At 42.2% G+C, this 19053-nt stretch overlaps 1 long non-coding RNA gene across 2 annotated transcripts in view; it reads left to right on the plus strand.

The window, feature by feature from the left end:
- The first annotated feature begins 437 nt into the window (after positions 1-437).
- The window catches only part of LOC140116711 (uncharacterized), a 38225-nt gene continuing 19609 nt past the window's right edge, over positions 438-19053 (plus strand). For both annotated transcript variants that reach the window (XR_011852930.1, XR_011852931.1), the window contains exons 1-2: positions 438-747; positions 18907-18946. This is a non-coding gene — a long non-coding RNA (uncharacterized lncRNA). The remainder of the gene's footprint in view (positions 748-18906; positions 18947-19053) is intronic.

Genomic DNA, 19053 nt, shown 5'->3' on the forward strand with positions numbered 1-19053 from the left:
ATTGCTGTTGTCTCTTTACTGCTTACTGACCACTGCAACATACGTTGTAAAGTGTCTATGTTTGTTAGTGCAGCTCATTATCATTAACCAGAATAGGGTTAAGGTGGATACAGGCTATGAGGGGCAGGGTTTCTGTGTAAGAGGAGGCACATATAAGATGTACATCTCAGCTCTGTAAAAGTTTTTATGAGAAAAAACCATAACTTGCAATGGGTTAGCAAAGGGTTAGACAGAATAAGATTGTGATGATGAGCACAGACCTGGCTCCTTACTGTAATGCTAAGGAAGGCTAAGACAGGAGTCAGGATTTTGCTGTCAGACCATTGTCTGCTCATCTTCTCTGGCTATAGGTTACACTTGGGTAAGGCAGGAAATGCCCCTGGCAGTCACCACAATCCTCCTGCTTCATCTCTCTCTTTCTCATTCTCGCAGGCAATGAAAGGCAAAAGGTCCGCAGCTGACAAATATTATCCATTCTTTTCATCGATCCGAGGGTGTGCAGATGTGATAGCTTGATTTAAACTATGAAGCGGCTGAGGCATCCTTTTTCTGCTCTCAGACAGACCCTGCTGTTTTCGACAGACCCACAGCTGGTTCCCCTCCCACCTCCATCATAAAAATAGAATTCCAGGCACAGCCAGTTCGGCAGAGGCAGCTGTAGCTATTCACTGTCAGGCTTCATCAATAACTAGAGGTAGCTCTGGGCATCAACAGAGTAATGCGGGACACCTACAGGAACCACGTGAGGTAACGCTCAACAGTTTAGCCCCTGTACAAAATTGTAAATACATTTGTAATTAGGATAAAAAATCCCAGGGCAGACATATTAGTACTGTCATAGACAAGTTCTGGTGCTACACAAAATCTGTTATTACTTTGGATGATCTATACTGCAAATTCAAATGTTTCAGAGCTCAATACAGCCGAATAAAGCGCGTATGAACTTTTGGACATGATACAGCAACAGAGGAAACATTTACCTGCCATAGGGCACCCTTCACCTGCAAACAATACGTACCATTAAACATAAAAAATATTCTAATTTTGTAGAAACTTGGTCACTTAAAGTATGTATTCCTTAAGTGTTGGGCTATAGGTAACTAAATGCCCACCCAAGAAAAAAATGCCTAAATCATGGGGTATTGATGGATACAGTGCCACCACATCACATGTGGTGAGACTGTATTCCTCTGACCAATCCATTTTACACAAAATTTGTAAAAGATTTTGCATCGAAATGCCGCTTTTATTGCAGAAATTTGTGTTGCTTCGGGTATAGTGCATGTGACACATATGTGGCACAGACCCTTCTTAAATATCTGTGCAAGCAGTTTGCACTAGAAATAATGTGCAAAGTCTGACAGGAAACTGGCGCAGGGACTTTAGTAAATGTGCCCCCATCTGTCCATTTCAGCACTTTGATGCTTTTATTTTCCCTCTCACTTTGGTAATTTATGGGGAAAGGCTTTCCCAGTTGGGTTTATTAATACATACAGACAGGGTGATATTTTATCCTGCATGAAATTTTTAGGATCATTGTCTTAAGTCACATTACCTTTGCAGTAAAGAGCTTCCTTATAGCATTCAGGCTGAAGAAACATCAATAAATCAATGGGAGACATGTATCTTTATTTCTGTTGCTTTAAATTTTACAGAGTTTTCTTATTTTTGTGACTTTTAACTGAGACTTTTGCTGTTGTTTCTCAAGCACACATTTGTCTGCACCTTGTGTATTGTGCCTTATGTATCTTTAATTTACAGATATTTTGTGCAACATTTGGCTTACGTATAATTTTTTTCCCTGCGTAACTGTTGTTTTCCAACACATAAAAATGTGAATAAAACATGACCAAAAGGTCATGCAGTTCCCAAAATGTTTTCAATGAAAATTTCATCTTGTCCTGCAACAAATGATACTTAATACACCAAAGTTTAAAAAAGTTAATAGCATCGGAATATGGCAAAAATAGGGAGGAGCACACAGTGAAAGCCCTAAAACAGAGCCTACAAGAAAATGCTGCAAAAGTCAAAAGTGATTTTTTTTTTTTGGCAAGTTTACTCCATATCGATTTTTTTCCAACTTTACGGTACACAGCATGGCAATAGTGCTACTTGGAAGTACAAAAAAGCAACAAACAACAACAAAAGCTATGCAAAAAAACCCTATCAAGCTCCATACATGGAAAAATAAAAAACAATATGGATTTTTTAAAAAGGGGAGCAAAAAAACTGAAATGTGAAAACGAAAAGGAGCATCGGTAGGAAGGGGTTAATGGCAGTTACAAGAACTATGTAGAGAAGTGTTGGTTGTGGTTGTGCCCTGAAACAGAGGAGCATTAAACACTGGACATTTGTGGACATTTGAATATTTCTCCTAGGCATCACTTCTTACTTTATTTTATATCAAGGGTTAACTTGTATTAATCTGTAGTGTTTTGTTGTATACATTCTGTTTATTATTACTGTATGATTATAGACAAGTAGAAAAGGGGTAATGAACATTGAGAGACATTTCTGACTGTGTATCTCTATCTCTCAGTAATAGCAGAAGACTAAAACAGACTTGTTTACCAGACAGCTTGCAGCTTGACATTTAGAATGACAGGTGCTGTCTGGAAAATAGTTTACGCTTTAGAACCCTAAAAGTATTATGGGGGCTCAATGTAAGTCTACGCGAAAACACTTTGTCATTATGTTTGTGCAAAATGTAACCACTCCTCCCCTAGTAGAAAGTATATAAGGAGAATAATCCCAGTCCTTAGTCTTGCAGTTAGGGAACAGAACTTGGAGAGGGAGACTGCCAGTCTACCTGTACTACCAGAAGAAGCTGAGATGGGGATACTCTGCCTTAGACTCTGGGCTCCTTGCCTGTGATCAGGGTACTAGCCATCTGAGAAAGGGAGGGACAGCTAGCCCAGACCTTTCCTCAGCATGAACCCTTCTTCTGCCAGGGAGGAGATTGGAGAAGTCAGCCCTGTGATTTGGTGGATTGCTTTGTACCTGAAAGCAACATTCTACAGTAAAGAAGGAAACTTCACTGGAGACCCTGACTCTCTGGAATTATTGGGGTGGACCTCACCTTACCATACCTTCCAGAGGGCAGCAACAGGTGATGACTCCTCGGTGGTGCTTGGCTGACCCAGCATAGAGTTGGGGCCACCCCTAAACTGGGCACTGCATTGTCAGGTTCTGCAGATAATGGAAGGGATAAATAACAGGGTCCACAGACTTGAGACCATTTAAGAAAAACTTGTAAATGTGGTGAAGCGAAGATCAGTATACTTTATTTTACTGCTTATGTACACAGACGCAGCAAAACTTACTTATTGATTCCAAACCAAGTGGTTCTCTTTAACACTTATTGGAAAACCACAGAATATATTGGTAGCATACTGTACATTTATTTCTCTCAATCCATTTACATTTTTGGTTACCACCACCTAAAACACATATATAATCCAATGTGTAGAAAAATGAGTGTAGAAATCCATATACACGTCCGTGTACTAGTCATGTACTTCTATGCACCACTATAAGAAATGTCAACGTTTCAAATGGATAGGTTTAATAGGGATCAATAATCCCTGTTATTTTCAAACTTTGTCAGCAAAACCACTAGCATAGCAAAACCATAATAGCCAAGTGGGTTAAATATTGACCTGGCAACTTCCTAAAAATCATTGCTAAAGTCTGCCTAGAGAAAAAATAGCAATATGTTGCATATTCTCATTGACCGGCTTACTCAGCTTCTAATACATTCATAATCATATCTATATGCAAACTGACCATACTAGATACTGACAACAGTTTATACTTATTATGATATATAATGATTTACATGTCATACCTATAGTCAGATTCAGTGTCACAATGGTTTTGATACAGATCCCCACACTTTAAATATCGGTTTTTCACATCTGCGTTTTTCACTGATACCTTACTGATCCATTCTTTTGGTGTGCTTTTTCAGTTTTTTTTAGAACAATTTAGTAAAATTTAGAGCCTTTACTATTTCTGTTTAATGACAACATTGGATCAGTGGAAAAAAACTGAAGTGTGAGAGCCCTTAGGCTACATGCTCAGAAACTTGTGCTGTTGTTGGCAGGGGCGTAACTTGAGGGGGTGCAGAGGTTGCGGTCGCACCCGGACCCAAGAGGTTTAGGGGGCACTTACGGTGTCACTTTCCCATATGAGAAGACTATTACTATACCCTACATTATAGTCGGGGGCCCTGGCACAGTCTTTGTTACGTCACTGGTTGTTGGAGTGTGTGTCCACAAAATGGCCTGTGTGTCATCCAAATGTCATCCTTTTTTGCAGATCCACTAGCAAATTATGTAACTAGCTTGTCCAAACCTCTTGCTAGACGGGTTACATAATTTGAGGTACCTATAAACTGCTCTGCAATTACGGACAGCTCATGGATGACACGATGGATAGAATCCATATTTTTTCATGTCCCCTAACACTTCTATTGGGATTCTATTCTATTCTATTCTGAGTATTCTACAGCGTACAAAAGGATCCGTGAAAAACATGTTAATGTGAATGGATCAGTTGGTGTGCCATCAGTCAAATAAAACAGAGAATGATGTTTCTGTGCATATAGCCTTACTTTCACGCAAGGGACCCAGGTAGAAGAAAAGCAGTCTTTACATATAGCCTTGATGCGCCCTGCAGGATGAGCATCCTGAATTTCAAATGTGAAAAATGGGCGTGTTCTTCTGTTTTAACAGTTGATTTGCAACAGTTTTTCACAGATCCTCATACCTTATAAATATTATTATTGAAAAACTTTTCTGACTAGGACATGCTCTACGTTTTAACACACAGGCCCACATTTAAACACCAATGTTTTTTGCTGCACCTTTAACAATTTGGACACGTTATAAATAAATGTACAATACAATACATGAAAAGAACGTGCAAAGTCAGACAAAAAACTGGAGCAGGGGCTTTAATAAATGTGGGCCATAGATCATATGGTTCATGGTGTGCTAGAAGAGGCTGGCTAATGAAGAATCCCAGGAGTAGCCAGCACCAATCAATAGTGCACTGGCCCTTTAAATCTTCAGGAGCCGGCGCACACTGACTAGTAACAGGAGCTTGGACAGGTGAGTTGGAGCTGCAGGGTGCTGAAGCACGACCCCAGATGTGGGTTGCGGGAACACTCGTGACACCTTTGTTGACATTTGACAAAGTTTGTCATGTTTGCCTGATTTGTCATAAGTTTCCAGATGTAAAAATTCACAATTTTTTACATTAATCACCCCCAGTCCAGAGCAGGTGAAGGCAGGGGTTGAATCATTTATAAGCCACTAAGAAAAATCAGGCAAGCCCAAAGCCTTACACAAATTTTAAAAAACTAGACACATGTTTCCAGACTTATGATAAATGTCCCCATGGACTTTCCCACAGTGAAATCACTGGTTGCTCCACCACAGTATTTTCCGTCAGTACTAGCTGAAATGGAGATGGTTTGAACTCAAATTTTTTGTACCAATCACTGATTGATTCTGTAGCAGAATCACTGATGGGACTGGCTACATGAAGAAAAGATAAAATCATAAGTTCAAGAATAGACATCTTTACAAATATGTATGCATATTGTAGTAGGTCTCATTACATACCAATAGCAGTTCTACCTTAGCAAGTCCTGCATACCCCTTGCGCAGAATAAAAACCCATATGCTTAAAGAATATTGTTTGCTTTGGTATTTGATGGTGCTTCTTAGAAAGCAATATATTTAGTTGATTAGGATGTTTGCATTTTTTCCATCCTTTTACATATAGACTGATTTTCCACATAGACCAGATGTTACACGTGGTGAACAGAAGTTCACAAAATCCCATTCACGCTACATGGTTTTAGTGCAAGCAGCACACCTCTAAGCCATAGTTTGATGCCCCGTAGTGTTTTTTCCTCCGTTCTTTTTTGGAGTAATGGGGTTTTGTTTTCCATGTACCTAAGGCTAGGTCTAAATGGATACCTAATTTTGGTCTGTCAAAGGAACAAGGTTAATCAATAAAGCTTCATTACAGACACCTTTAATAACTTTTATGTTGACCATTGCATCGTGAGACAAAAGTCCAGTAAATTATCAGCATCCAGAGAGCTTCACCAGCGGTTAAAGTGGCCAGAGAGCTCCGTATGTAACTAGGGGACGTCTGTAAGTTAGGTGTTCTTAAGGGTGCACCCAGATGGCCAGGTGCAAGCACAGCGCAAGGAGGCGGTGTGAGGGGGAGGCACTATCCACCGCTCCTCTCTCCATAGGCAGACAAGCGGCTACACTGCAAGTCTGCCAAAATATATGGCTGCTAATCATGCAACCAAATTACGACCCCTACCGGCCATCTGAATGAACCCTAAGTAGGGGACTGTCTGTAATAAGAAAAAAATTAGGATCGCTAGATATTAAGATAACACATGAAAGGTAAGCAGCACTCCAAGACATCCAATGTCCAGTGGAAAAAAAGTGGTGTTCTTTATTCCATGTTTAGAAGTACAATAAAGTACAGCGACGTTTCTCATCCTCATAGACTGTAAGCCCTTGTCTCCTCCCTCATCCTCATAGATTGTAAGCTCTGTAACGTCTTATTTTACACAGCCTGGCCCTTGCTGCATCTGAACTGAATGGAGAAAGCTCTGTTCAGGGCAGTTTAAAGCCCTAATTGGTCAATGGTGAATGTAGCAGCCAAAGAGGCAGACAGGCCCCTACGATACCCTGCAACATGTTTGCAAGGTGCAAAGGGATTGCCATGGCAGTTTGAGGCCTGATCATGTCCACCAGGTCTTCCATATATGGAAGTCTATTAGGCCCTACTACAGGCTGGATCTATTAGGCTTGCTGTCAGTGCAAATAATACAATGCAGTGCAGAAGTATAGCAGTGTATTAAAAAAGTGATTGCATGTGCAAGTACCCTAGCGGGCAGTAAAAGTAAAACATAGAAAAAGGTGAAATAATAAACATGTACATATACTGGAGGGTGAAAATCCTTAAGTTTTATTTAAAAACACTGCTCATTTTCCAATGTCAGATAAAAAAGTAACAAAGTGATGTTGTGGAAATTGAGCATGGAATTCCCAAATAAAATGCTTCGTCCTAAAATCCCAAACAGGCCTTTTCCTCAAGCTGTTAAAGGGGTTGTCCGAGAATTGTGAAAAAAACTAAAGGTGGCTGGAGGGGGCTGTTTCAAAAAATAAAGATCTACTTACCTTCTAGCTTCCGACAAAACAACCTTCCGGCCCCCATACACAATGCTGTTAATAGGGACGGATGGCCAGAAGCTGAATCCAGCACTGCTCCGGTGGCCATGTTTGTTTACATGGCGCCCTGAACAGAGCGAAAGCAGCGCGGGACACCGGTGGGCGCCGGAAGGTAAGTAGATCTTTATTTTTTTAAGCAGCCCCCTCCGGCCACCTAGTTTTTTTTCACAACTCTCGGACAACTCCTTTAAGGGATGTTTATCAATGTCAGATTAATCTGGCAGTTGCAACCCCACAGTTTCAGAAATACACAGTGGCCAAAAACAGTCAGCTCTGTCCATTGTGGACTTGCAGTGTCAAGGTACTGTAGCTCAGCTGACATCCCTATGCAAATGTACCACCCCCAGGTTCTGGATTGGGATATCTTCTGTCCTTTGTATAGAGCAGTGGTTCTCAACCTGTGGGTCACGACCCCGGCGGGGGTCGAACGATCAAAACACAGGGGTCCCCTAAAGCCATCGGAGCCACGATTTTATTGCATTTTTTGACACAAATACAATATTCTTGTACATGGTTAGGGGTCACCGCAACATGAGGAACTGTGTTGCGGGGTCACAGCATTAGAAAGGTTGAGAACCACTGGTATAGAGTTTCAGAGGCAGCAATGAACAGCTGATCTGAGCCACGCTGAGCCAAACCTAAGGACAGGTAATCAAAAAAAGGATAGATTTTTTAATATACGTTTTCTGAAAAAAAAAAACTTACAACTTTACAATTTTGTCTGAAAGCAGCATTTTTTTAAAAATATATTAGGAACATAGGTGGCACTTATGTCAAGAGAATTATATAGAGCATAACATATTGATATTAGATTTACAATCACGTACAGCAAATTAAATACCCCCCCCCTTCCCTTTCCTAATTTCAGATGTCATTCTTACAGCAGCATCAATGAACCTACCACCAATATGAAAAAAGATTCCTAGTTCTAGACAGGGCATCAATCAGAAAATGCTGAAAAGTATAAATACAACACATGATACAAATTATAATTTAAGTAGCGGACAAGAAAAGTAATACAGATAAACCCTACTGCAAAATTCTCAACCTGTTATGCTATAACTTTGACACTAACCTTACCACTTACCTCTCTACGCCTTGGCGAAATATAGTGTCTTCTGACTCCTAGCTGAGAAATAATCCCTTACATTAAGGCCTCCCGTAGAGCAAGGATTTCATCTAAGCATCTCTCAGGGTTAGGAAGTGATATCCCCTGTCACACACAGCGCTAGAAAAGTGAATATGCTCACTTAAGTCTTTTACTGCTATTTATACCTGTTCAATGTAACTCTTTAAACTGAGCATGCCTCACATGTAAAAGAGTAAAGTATAGGCTGTCACACAGACAAAAGCCAGAAACTGCCTAAAGGAAACGCAATCTCATAAGCCTTCAAAATTAGATCCTACACCACAAAATATCCTATGCATTAATATATTGCAGATGTAGGGATCGATCTTCATATAATGTTTATGATGATGAATGACCTGCTGCAACAATGGTTTGAATTACTTGCATTTAGATAATTCTCTCATATTTCCCGATTTTATCTTCACTGATTATATTATCTATTCCCCTAAGGAATCCTATTCCAAAATTAAAACAATTTATTTCAGTAACACAAGCACAGACATAAATAAAAATATAATATTCTCATGAGTAAAGGAAACAAATGTCCAAATATTCATGGTAAAGTTTGGACCAAGGCTTCAGAGAAGCGTTCATGGACATGTAGTCCCAAAAACCAAAAAAAAATTATTTCATGTCTTTTTGCACCAATTATGTCAGTGACACACTACTTTGTCTTTGTTTGAGTAGTCCCACAAGCCATCACCAGCTTATTCACTATGATGTCCAGCTATATTCTGGGAGATTTAGCTTTATGCATTAATTATCTATAGACTGTACTGAAAAATACCCTGATAAATTCTAGAACTAGGCCCCTGATAGAAGGTGTCCTCTTATGCCTGGTTGGTAATATACTCTTATGGATTATAAAAAATAGTGCCTCTTAAAATAATTTTTTAATTTTTTATATTAATACACATGACGCTTGTAATAGAGCATCACATTGGACTGTGGCTCATTTTCCTGTAAATGTGGTGTGTGCTTTGTTTCTTGAAAAGTGACTGATTTTGGCTGGACCTCTACAGTGGAAAGAAAAATAAAAGTAAAAAATTAACAAAAAAAATGCACCCAAACAAAAAGGGTTCACATGGTAGGTTTTGTAGGATTTCCATTTATTTATTATTTTTATTCTAGAATAACACTAGTAAACCAGTAAACCAAAATTTATTAGTAGGAAATATTTTTTTAACGTTTTTAAATTCAGAAAATTTCCAAAAGCCCAAATACAGATTGTAACTAGAGATGAGCGAACATACTGGTCCGAGCATGATGCTCGTTCGAGCATTAGCGTACTTGAAACTGTTCGTTGCTCGGACGAATACTTCGCCCGCTCGAGAAAATGACAGCTCCCGCCGTTTTGCTTTTTGGCGGCCAGAAACAGAGCCAATCACAAGCCAGGAGACTCTACACTCCACCCAGCATGACGTGGTACCCTTACACGTCGATAGCAGTGGTTGGCTGGCCAGATCAGGTGACCCTGGAATAGACTAGCCCCTGCCCGCGCTGCTCGGATCATTCTGTGTCTGGATGCCGCTAGGGAGAGAGCTGTTGCTGGTCAGGGAAAGCGTTAGGGTGTTCTATTAGAATAGTGTTAGGCAGGAGTGATTCAACAAGAACCCAACAGCCCTTCTTAGGGCTACAATAACGTTATACTTTTTTTTTTTTGTTTGCTTGTGGCTGGGCTTACTGGCACTAGTAGTGCAGCTAGTACCATATTGTGAGGAATTTGCAGGGGGACTTGCTACCGTTGTGTTTAGCTCTTAGTGACACACATATCCACCTCAAACACCAAAGTGGGAAAATTTATTAGGGGTTTGATTTCAATTAGGCACAGTCTGCCATTTACTTTTTATTTTACGTTTATTTTTTTATTAACTCAGTGTCATCTCATCTGGCATAGCAGTGTGCTTTCATACTTGGCTAGAAAATAGCCATAGGAGAATCCAAACGGCTTACTTACGCCTACAGTAGCGTTATATATATTTGATTTCAGGTTGATCTGCTGGTGGCTGTACTTGCTGCAGTGCATCTACTAGCAAATTGTGAGCAATTTGTAGTGAGACTTGCGACCACTGTGTTTTACGCTTAGTGACGCACATATCCATCGCAAAGACCGAAGTGGGAAAATTTATTAGGGGTTGGATTTCAATTAGGCACAGTCTGCCATTTCCTTTTTTATTTTACGTTTATTTTTTTAATAACTCAGCGTCATCTCATCTGGCATAGCAGTGTGCTTTCATACTTGGCTAGAAAATAGCCATCGGAGAATCCAAACGGCTTACTTACGCCTACAGTAGCGTTATATATATTTGATTTCTGGTTGATCTGCTGGTGGCTGTCCTTGCTGCAGTGCATCTACTAGCAAATTGTGAGCAATTTGTAGTGAGACTTGCGACCACTGTGTTTTGCGCTTAGTGACGCAGATATCCATCGCAAAGACCGAAGTGGGAAAATTTATTAGGGGTTGGATTTCAATTAGGCACAGTCTGCCATTTCCTTTTTATTTTACGTTTATTTTTTTAATAACTCAGCGTCATCTCATCTGGCATAGCAGTGTGCTTTCATACTTGGCTAGAAAATAGCCATCGGAGAATCCAAACGGCTTACTTACGCCTACAGTAGCGTTATATATATTTGATTTCTGGTTGATCTGCTGGTGGCTGTCCTTGCTGCAGTGCATCTACTAGCAAATTGTGAGCAATTTGTAGTGAGACTTGCGACCACTGTGTTTTGCGCTTAGTGACGCACATATCCATCGCAAAGACCGAAGTGGGAAAATTTATTAGGGGTTGGATTTCAATTAGGCACAGTCTGCCATTTCCTTTTTTATTTTACGTTTATTTTTTTAATAACTCAGCGTCATCTCATCTGGCATAGCAGTGTGCTTTCATACTTGGCTAGAAAATAGCCATCGGAGAATCCAAACGGCTTACTTACGCCTACAGTAGCGTTATATATATTTGATTTCTGGTTGATCTGTTGGTGGCTGTCCTTGCTGCAGTGCATCTACTAGCAAATTGTGAGCAATTTGTAGTGAGACTTGCGACCGCTGTGTTTTGCGCTTAGTGACGCACATATCCATCGCAAAGACCGAAGTGGGAAAATTTATTAGGGGTTGGATTTCAATTAGGCACAGTCTGCCATTTCCTTTTTTATTTTACGTTTATTTTTTTAATAACTCAGCGTCATCTCATCTGGCATAGTAGTGTGCTTTCATACTTGGCTAGAAAATAGCCATCGGAGAATCCAAACGGCTTACTTACGCCTACAGTAGCGTTATATATATTTGATTTCTGGTTGATCTGCTGGTGGCTGTCCTTGCTGCAGTGCATCTACTAGCAAATTGTGAGCAATTTGTAGTGAGACTTGCGACCACTGTGTTTTGCGCTTAGTGACGCACATATCCATCGCAAAGACCGAAGTGGGAAAATTTATTAGGGGTTGGATTTCAATTAGGCACAGTCTGCCATTTCCTTTTTTATTTTACGTTTATTTTTTTAATAACTCAGCGTCATCTCATCTGGCATAGCAGTGTGCTTTCATACTTGGCTAGAAAATAGCCATAGCAATAGGATAGCATCGTTTGGTTTTAAAAACTAAAAAACACAAAAAAAAACAAAAAACACAAAAAAAAGTTAAAAAAAAATTAAAGTTATAACTCTCATTTTCAAAATGTTTAACCCGAGGGCTAGGGGTAGAGGACGAGGGCGGGGACGTGAGTGTCCAACTACTGCAGGGGTCAGAGGCCGTGGTCCTGGGCGGGGTGAGACACCACCTGCTTATGAGGGAGCAGGGGAACGCCGCAGAGCTACACTCCATAGGTTCATGTCTGAAGTTACTGGGACTCGTGGTAGAGCACTGTTGAGGCCAGAACAGTGCGAACAGGTGATGTCGTGGATTGCCGACAATGCTTCGAGCAATTTGTCCACCAGTCAGTCTTCCACGCAGTCCACCCATGTCACCGAAATCGGCACTCCTCCAGCTCCTGCACCTCAGCCTCCTCCCCCCCAGTCTGCCCCCTCCCAGGAAAATTTGGCATTTGAACCGGCATACTCTGAGGAACTGTTTTCTGGACCCTTCCCACAGTCACAAACCACTTGTCCGGTTGCTGCTGAGCAATTTTCCGATGCCCAGGTTTTCCACCAGTCGCAGTCTGTGGGTGATGATGACCTTCTTGACGTAGTGGAAGAAGTGTGTAAAGAGGTGTCCGACGATGAGGAGACACGGTTGTCAGACAGTGGGGAAGTTGTTGTCAGGGCAGGAAGTCCGAGGGGGGAGCAGACTGAGGGATCGGAGGATGATGAGGTGACAGACCCAAGCTGGGTTGATAGGCCGGGTGAACACAGTGCTTCTGAGACGGAGGAGAGTCCTCGACCAGAACAGGTTGGAAGAGGCAGTGGTGGGGCCAGATGGAGAGGGAGGGCCAGAGCAGGTGCATCAGCGCCAAATGTGTCAACTAGTGAAGCTCCCGTGGCGAGGGCTCCTGCGGCGAGGGCTAGATTTTCAGAAGTCTGGAGGTTCTTTAAGGAAACACCGGATGACCGACGGACTGTGGTGTGCAACATTTGCCAAACCAGGATCAGCAGGGGTTCCACCACTAATAGCTTAACTACCACCAGTATGCGCAGGCATATGAATGCTAAACACCCCACTCAGTGGCAACAAGCCCGTTCACCTCCGGCCGTGCACACCACTGCTCCTTCCCCTGTGTCAGCTGATAGTCAGCCCCCTGCCCAGGACCCTGCCACAAAAACCCCATCATCGCCTCCACGATCCTCCACAGCATCCACCAGCGTTCAGCTCTCCATACCCCAGACGCTGGAGCGGAAACGCAAATATAGTGCAACCCACCCGCACGCCCAAGCCCTTAATGTCCACATCTCCAGATTGCTTAGCCTGGAGATGCTGCCCTATAGGCTAGTAGAGACCGAGGCCTTTCGCAACCTCATGGCGGCGGCCGCCCCTCGGTATTCAGTCCCCAGCCGCCACTACTTTTCCCGATGTGCCGTCCCAGCCCTGCACCAGCACGTGTCAGACAACATCATCCGTGCCCTGACCAACGCCGTTTCTGACAAGGTCCACCTGACCACGGACACGTGGACGAGTGCTGCCGGGCAGGGCCACTATATATCGCTGACGGCACATTGGGTTAACTTGGTGGAGGCTGGGACCGAGTCTGACCCTGCGGCTGGTCATATACTGCCGACGCCGAGGATTGCGGGGCCTACCTCGGTCCAGGTGTTTCAGGCCTACTATGCCTCCTCCTCCTCCCACCCCTCCTCCACCTCCTCCTCCGAACTACCATCCGTGGGCATGGCGCCATCAGTCGGTAGCTCTAGGCACAGCAGCAGTGCCGTCAAACTGCTGAGCCTAGGCGATAAAAGGCACACCGCCCAAGAACTATTACAGGGCATCACGGCGCAGACTGATCTGTGGCTGGCACCGCTGAACCTGAAGCCAGGCATGGTTGTGTGTGACAACGGCCGTAACCTGGTGGCGGCTCTGCAACTCGGCAGACTGACACATGTGCCATGCCTGGCCCATGTGCCATGCCATGCCTGGCCCATGCCTGGCCCATGTGTTAAATCTGATAGTTCAGCGTTTCCTCAAGACATACCCCAATCTGTCTGATTTGCTCACGAAGGTGCGCCGCATCTGTGCGCATTTCAGGAAGTCCAGCACAGATGCTGCCACTCTCAGGGCAGCGCAGCGCCGCCTCCAACTGCCCGCTCACCGACTGTTGTGCGACGTGCCCACGAGGTGGAATTCAACACTGACCATGTTATCCAGAGTTTACCAGCAGCGCCGAGCGATTGTAGACTGCCAGATGTCAACTTCCACCAGAACTGGTAGTCAGGTCAGTCAGCTTCCTCAAGTCTACAATGAGGAGTGGACGTGGATGTCTGATATCTGTCAGGTGCTGAGTAACTTTGAGGAGTCAACACAGATGGTCAGTGGCGATGCCGCCATCATCAGCCTCACCATCCCGCTGCTTGGCCTGTTGAAAAACTCTCTGATCAGCATGAAGTCAAAAGCTTTGCGCTCGTCACAAGAGACGGGGGAAGAAGATTCCCTTGTTGATAGCCAAAGCACCCTTAGGTCTGTTTCTCAGCGCATATCGGAGGAGGTGGAGGTGGAGGAGGATGAGGAGGAAGAGGAGGAGAATGTTGGCGAGACACAAGAGGGGACCATTGTTGAGTCCTTCACTGTTCAGCGTGTATGGGCAGAAGAAGAGGAGTTGGAGGAGTTGGAGGAGGAGGAAATGGACAGTCAGGCCAGTGAGGGGAGTGAATTCTTACGCGTTGGTACTCTGGCGCATATGGCAGATTTCATTTGGACTGCCACATACAGGCACTCAATCTATTCCATTTCTCTGGAGGGCCACCTACCTGCTCCTCTGGTTTGAAAACTTTTTTGGACTGCCACATACAGGCACTCAATCTATTTCATTTTTCTGGAGGGCCACCTACCTGCTCCTCTGGTTTGAAAACTTTTTTGGACTGCCACATACAGGCACTATCCAAATTAAATTGTCTCCATAGCAGCCTCCACACGTTGTCTCCATTGCTACCTCCAAAAGTCGTCCATATAGCTGCCTCCATACATCGTCCCTTTATCAAACGAGGTGTGTCAGGCAGAAATTTGGGTTGTTTTCATGGATTCCACATCAAAGTTGTTAACTTTGTCGCCACCCAGCTGTGTTATCCACAAAATATACTGGCAAACTTTTATCATTTACCGATATTATTTCAGCGCTTCTTGCTCATCTGTTTACATTCCCCTCACCCGCCATATCCTAAACTTATAAGAACGCTACTACACTTGATCTTATACAAAAGGTTCTTAGAAGTGCTGTTTGGGGAGTAGCCTAGAGACACGGGCTTGGATTGGCGAAAGCTCGCCTGGCAGCGGAGCGCCAGCTCCATGCCAAGATCCAACTAACATAGTTTTAACTGCAGCACCTTTAATCTACTACTAGTTCACTGCCTCCATACATGGTCCCCTTATCAAACGAGCTGTGTCAGGCAGAATTTTGGGTTGTTTTCATGGCTTCCATGTTAACTTTGTCGCCACCCTGCTGTGTAATCCACAAAATATACTGGCAAACTTTTATCATGTACCGATATTATTTGAGCGCTTCTTGCTCACCTTCTTTGGTTCCTCTCTGCCACCCATTGGTTTGAAGCCTGAGTCCATTTAGGGTATGTCGCCATGCCACTCTCTAGCCTGCCGCTGCTGCCGCTGCCTCTGCATGCCGTCCCCTATAGTGTCAGGGTCAATTATTGGATGTTTTAGATGCTATCTAGCTTCATTCTGTCACTCTGTCATGGCCATGCTGTTGCCCATAGTTTTGGCATAATGGTGCGATTAAGCAGCCTCAGAGGCATCCATGCATGCTGCCCCTGCTGTTTCCTGTCCATTTCCGTGGTGTTTCCATCCTTTTCTGAGGTTCCCAGGTGTTTGGCCAAGCTTCCCTGTGCAGAGCCTTGGTCCCCTTGAAAAATGCTCGAGTCTCCCATTGACTTCAATGGGGCTCGTTATTCGAGACGAGCACTCGAGCATCGGGAAAAGTTCGTCTCGAATAACGAGTACCCGAGCATTTCAGTGCTCGCTCATCTCTTATTGTAACCAATTAGGTCAGATCATACAACAGACCATTCCTTGTGAGGCAGAACATGGAAATATAAAATAACTAAATTAAATATCTAAAATTATAGCATGCAATTAAAACTATGGTATTATGCTAAACAATGGTTATCTAAAAATTATATATTATAAGTTGATGGTAGCTGTTTATTATATTTTTACATATGATATTACATAAGTTAATATATATGATATTAACTTGTGGTCCGCAAATGGGCCTGTGTCCTCACCATATTAGATTCTATATATATATATATATATATATATATATATATATATATATATATATATATACTATAAGCAGGGTCCAGCACATAGTGGTATTTTACATTCAAGTTCCATGTTTTACTGAGTCCATGGGACCGTTATGGGGCTTCCACTTTAATACAATACAAAGTCAAAGAGATGTTTTTTTTTTTCTATTCCTAATGTCAGATTACTATTTTAGTCCTGGGGAGGAGGGGGGTCCATACAGCTGAGTCCCCTCCCATCCACTCAAGGTAATCGCTCATCATCCCGCACATGCAATTTCAAAACCAGTGTCCCTGCTACTCCCTCCCACCTTCACTGCTCTCTGCACATGGCAAGCGATTACCTTGTTTGGAGGGGACTCTGCTGCATGGACCACACATCCCAAGACTTGAAGCTAAAAGCTGGCAGGGAGCCGGGTAAAGTGTAATCTAATTTATTAACCAAAACAGAGATTTTGTAAAAGCAGTTACATTAAGCTTTACTATGTCTGTGGGAACCTAGGCACTTCTAAAAACAGCCCTGGTGACAGGTTCCCTTTAACTGTGTATATTTCCATTTTGTGGTACCAAGAAACACAACCCTGCTTTATTAAAGGTTGAATTTTCCTCTTTAATATCAATGGGGCACATTTACTAAGTGCTTTGTGCCTGTTTTCTGGTGGACTTTGCATGTTCTTTCTAGTCTAAACTGCTTGCACAGGTATTTAAAAATTGTCTGCACCTCAATTGTGCCGCATGCAACCATTTCGTGGTGCAGCTGCACTAGGCACCATGCGAACACAAATTAGGGGGCGTTCCGGGGCTCAGTCGGACCATGCGTCAGATTTTACATGCAAAGTCTGTTGCACTCCCTATGTTAAAGGGGCACCAAAAAAAAGTTGGTGAACTCTGTCGAGCCAGTGCAGGGAAGCGACAGATTCATGATTTCTGGCGCAAGCTCCTAATAAATCTGGAACATGGAGCATTATACGCAGGCAGAGCACTTTTAGTGCAGTTTCCTAAATTCTTAGTTAATGTGCTCAGTGCTCCAATGTGTTTTTAGGTGCTACAGATTAGAAGATATAGCCATTTCAAGTCTTATCCCTTTTCATGCTAGTATTTTAAACCTACTCCAGAAAGTAATGGAAAAGTACTAATAACAAAATAAAAAATGTTAAACTTGCATCTCCTGGACAAGTTTTGCCAGTAATTAAATGGTCATTACAATGTTGCTATCTTAGTCGGTAGTATCTTCGTCGGTAGTAACAATGTACACACAGGCATGTATGCTTTCATAGAAGAGAATAGAAAAAATGTATACTTATTATATATAATCTAACCATAGTCATAGTTCTGAAGTATTTCGCATAGATCTCATGCATATCAAATAACAGTGCAGACCAAAGTCAGACACAGCATGAAAAATTGTTCCTGCGGGTGGCAAATATGCCCCCCTTTCCTCACTTCATAGTAACCCACAAGCAGATGTTTTTCTTGGCTGGCCATTGATCTGGGGCCATTGCAAAAGATAAAAAACAAGGTTAAAGAAAACAGTGGCTTACAAATTCTTCTGATATAACCAACAGGGATTTTCAGGCTTGTAACCTAAAGACAATCCTGGCATGCAGCATTCTGCACTCATAGAGGATACAGAAAGCAAAGGTGTCAGCTTATATAATATACGCTTCACATGATGAATAGAACATGTTATTAGTCCAAAGTAGCATCAGTTGACGAGTAGATGATCCAATGCAGACATTTTTAGTTACATTTGTTATTTGTCAGCAAGTGGAAGATATCTATCTAACTCATAACAGTTTTTCCTGGAAAGCTGGGATTGCAAGAGGAGAATACAGAACAATGAGGCGTGCAGAATTATCAATATTTCCTTCTATACATTCAGAGATCTTAAATACCTTTCGTATAGTGGTAATTCCTTTGCATATTAGATAGAAAATCAATAAAGCACTTAGCAATTAAATATCATGATAACAAAAGCAAAACATTATTTGTTTCAAGAGCCTTATATGAGGTTTGCTGTAATTACACAAGGTCATATATTCTATTCAGAACAATTGTCCCCAATCTATAGGGATATTACAAGGTTTCACCTCCATCTAGAACTTTGGCCCTGAAAATGAAGTGTCCTTGTTTACTTAGTATTGACAAACAGAAATACTACTCTTTTATGATCAGATACTTACTATAGCTTGGAGTCAGTTGTAATACTACCTCATATAGGGCTGAATGAAATAATTCTGATACATATATGTGCTATAGTGCTATATATTGGTATATAGCTATTAAGTAAAACTGAGCAGTTTGAAATTTTTGAGCATTTTTATACCTGTTGCTTTAAAAGAATTTTGTTGAGAAATGCTGTTTGGATGGTTAGAAGGTCAAAAAGTGAGACTTATGGAGACTTTGCCAATTAAGGCCACCTTATAGGCATGCAGAATCTTATAGCCATTTATGCTCCACTAGGGGATTCGGGGAAATATGCAATATACGTTTTCCAGGATTGGACAAGGAAAAACCATGCCTCTTTTCCTACCTTGTAATACCTTGTAAGGTGACGATCATGCAACATAGACCATGACATTTCCTAAAATATGTCCTTTTTTTGTTTTGGCAGCTTTGGGATGCATGATGGGTTAAAACGTTCCCTACTTTTCGTAAGTAGTAAATTAAAGTAAATTTAGAGCTAATTAGTGGTTAGATCTATGCGTGATCCTGTCTGCTAGAAATTGTTAAAAATGTTTTTCAAGTGAGAAGTATTTAT

Source organism: Engystomops pustulosus, chromosome 2, assembly GCF_040894005.1.
Source record: "Engystomops pustulosus chromosome 2, aEngPut4.maternal, whole genome shotgun sequence".
Classification (NCBI taxonomy): Eukaryota; Metazoa; Chordata; class Amphibia; order Anura; family Leptodactylidae; genus Engystomops; species Engystomops pustulosus.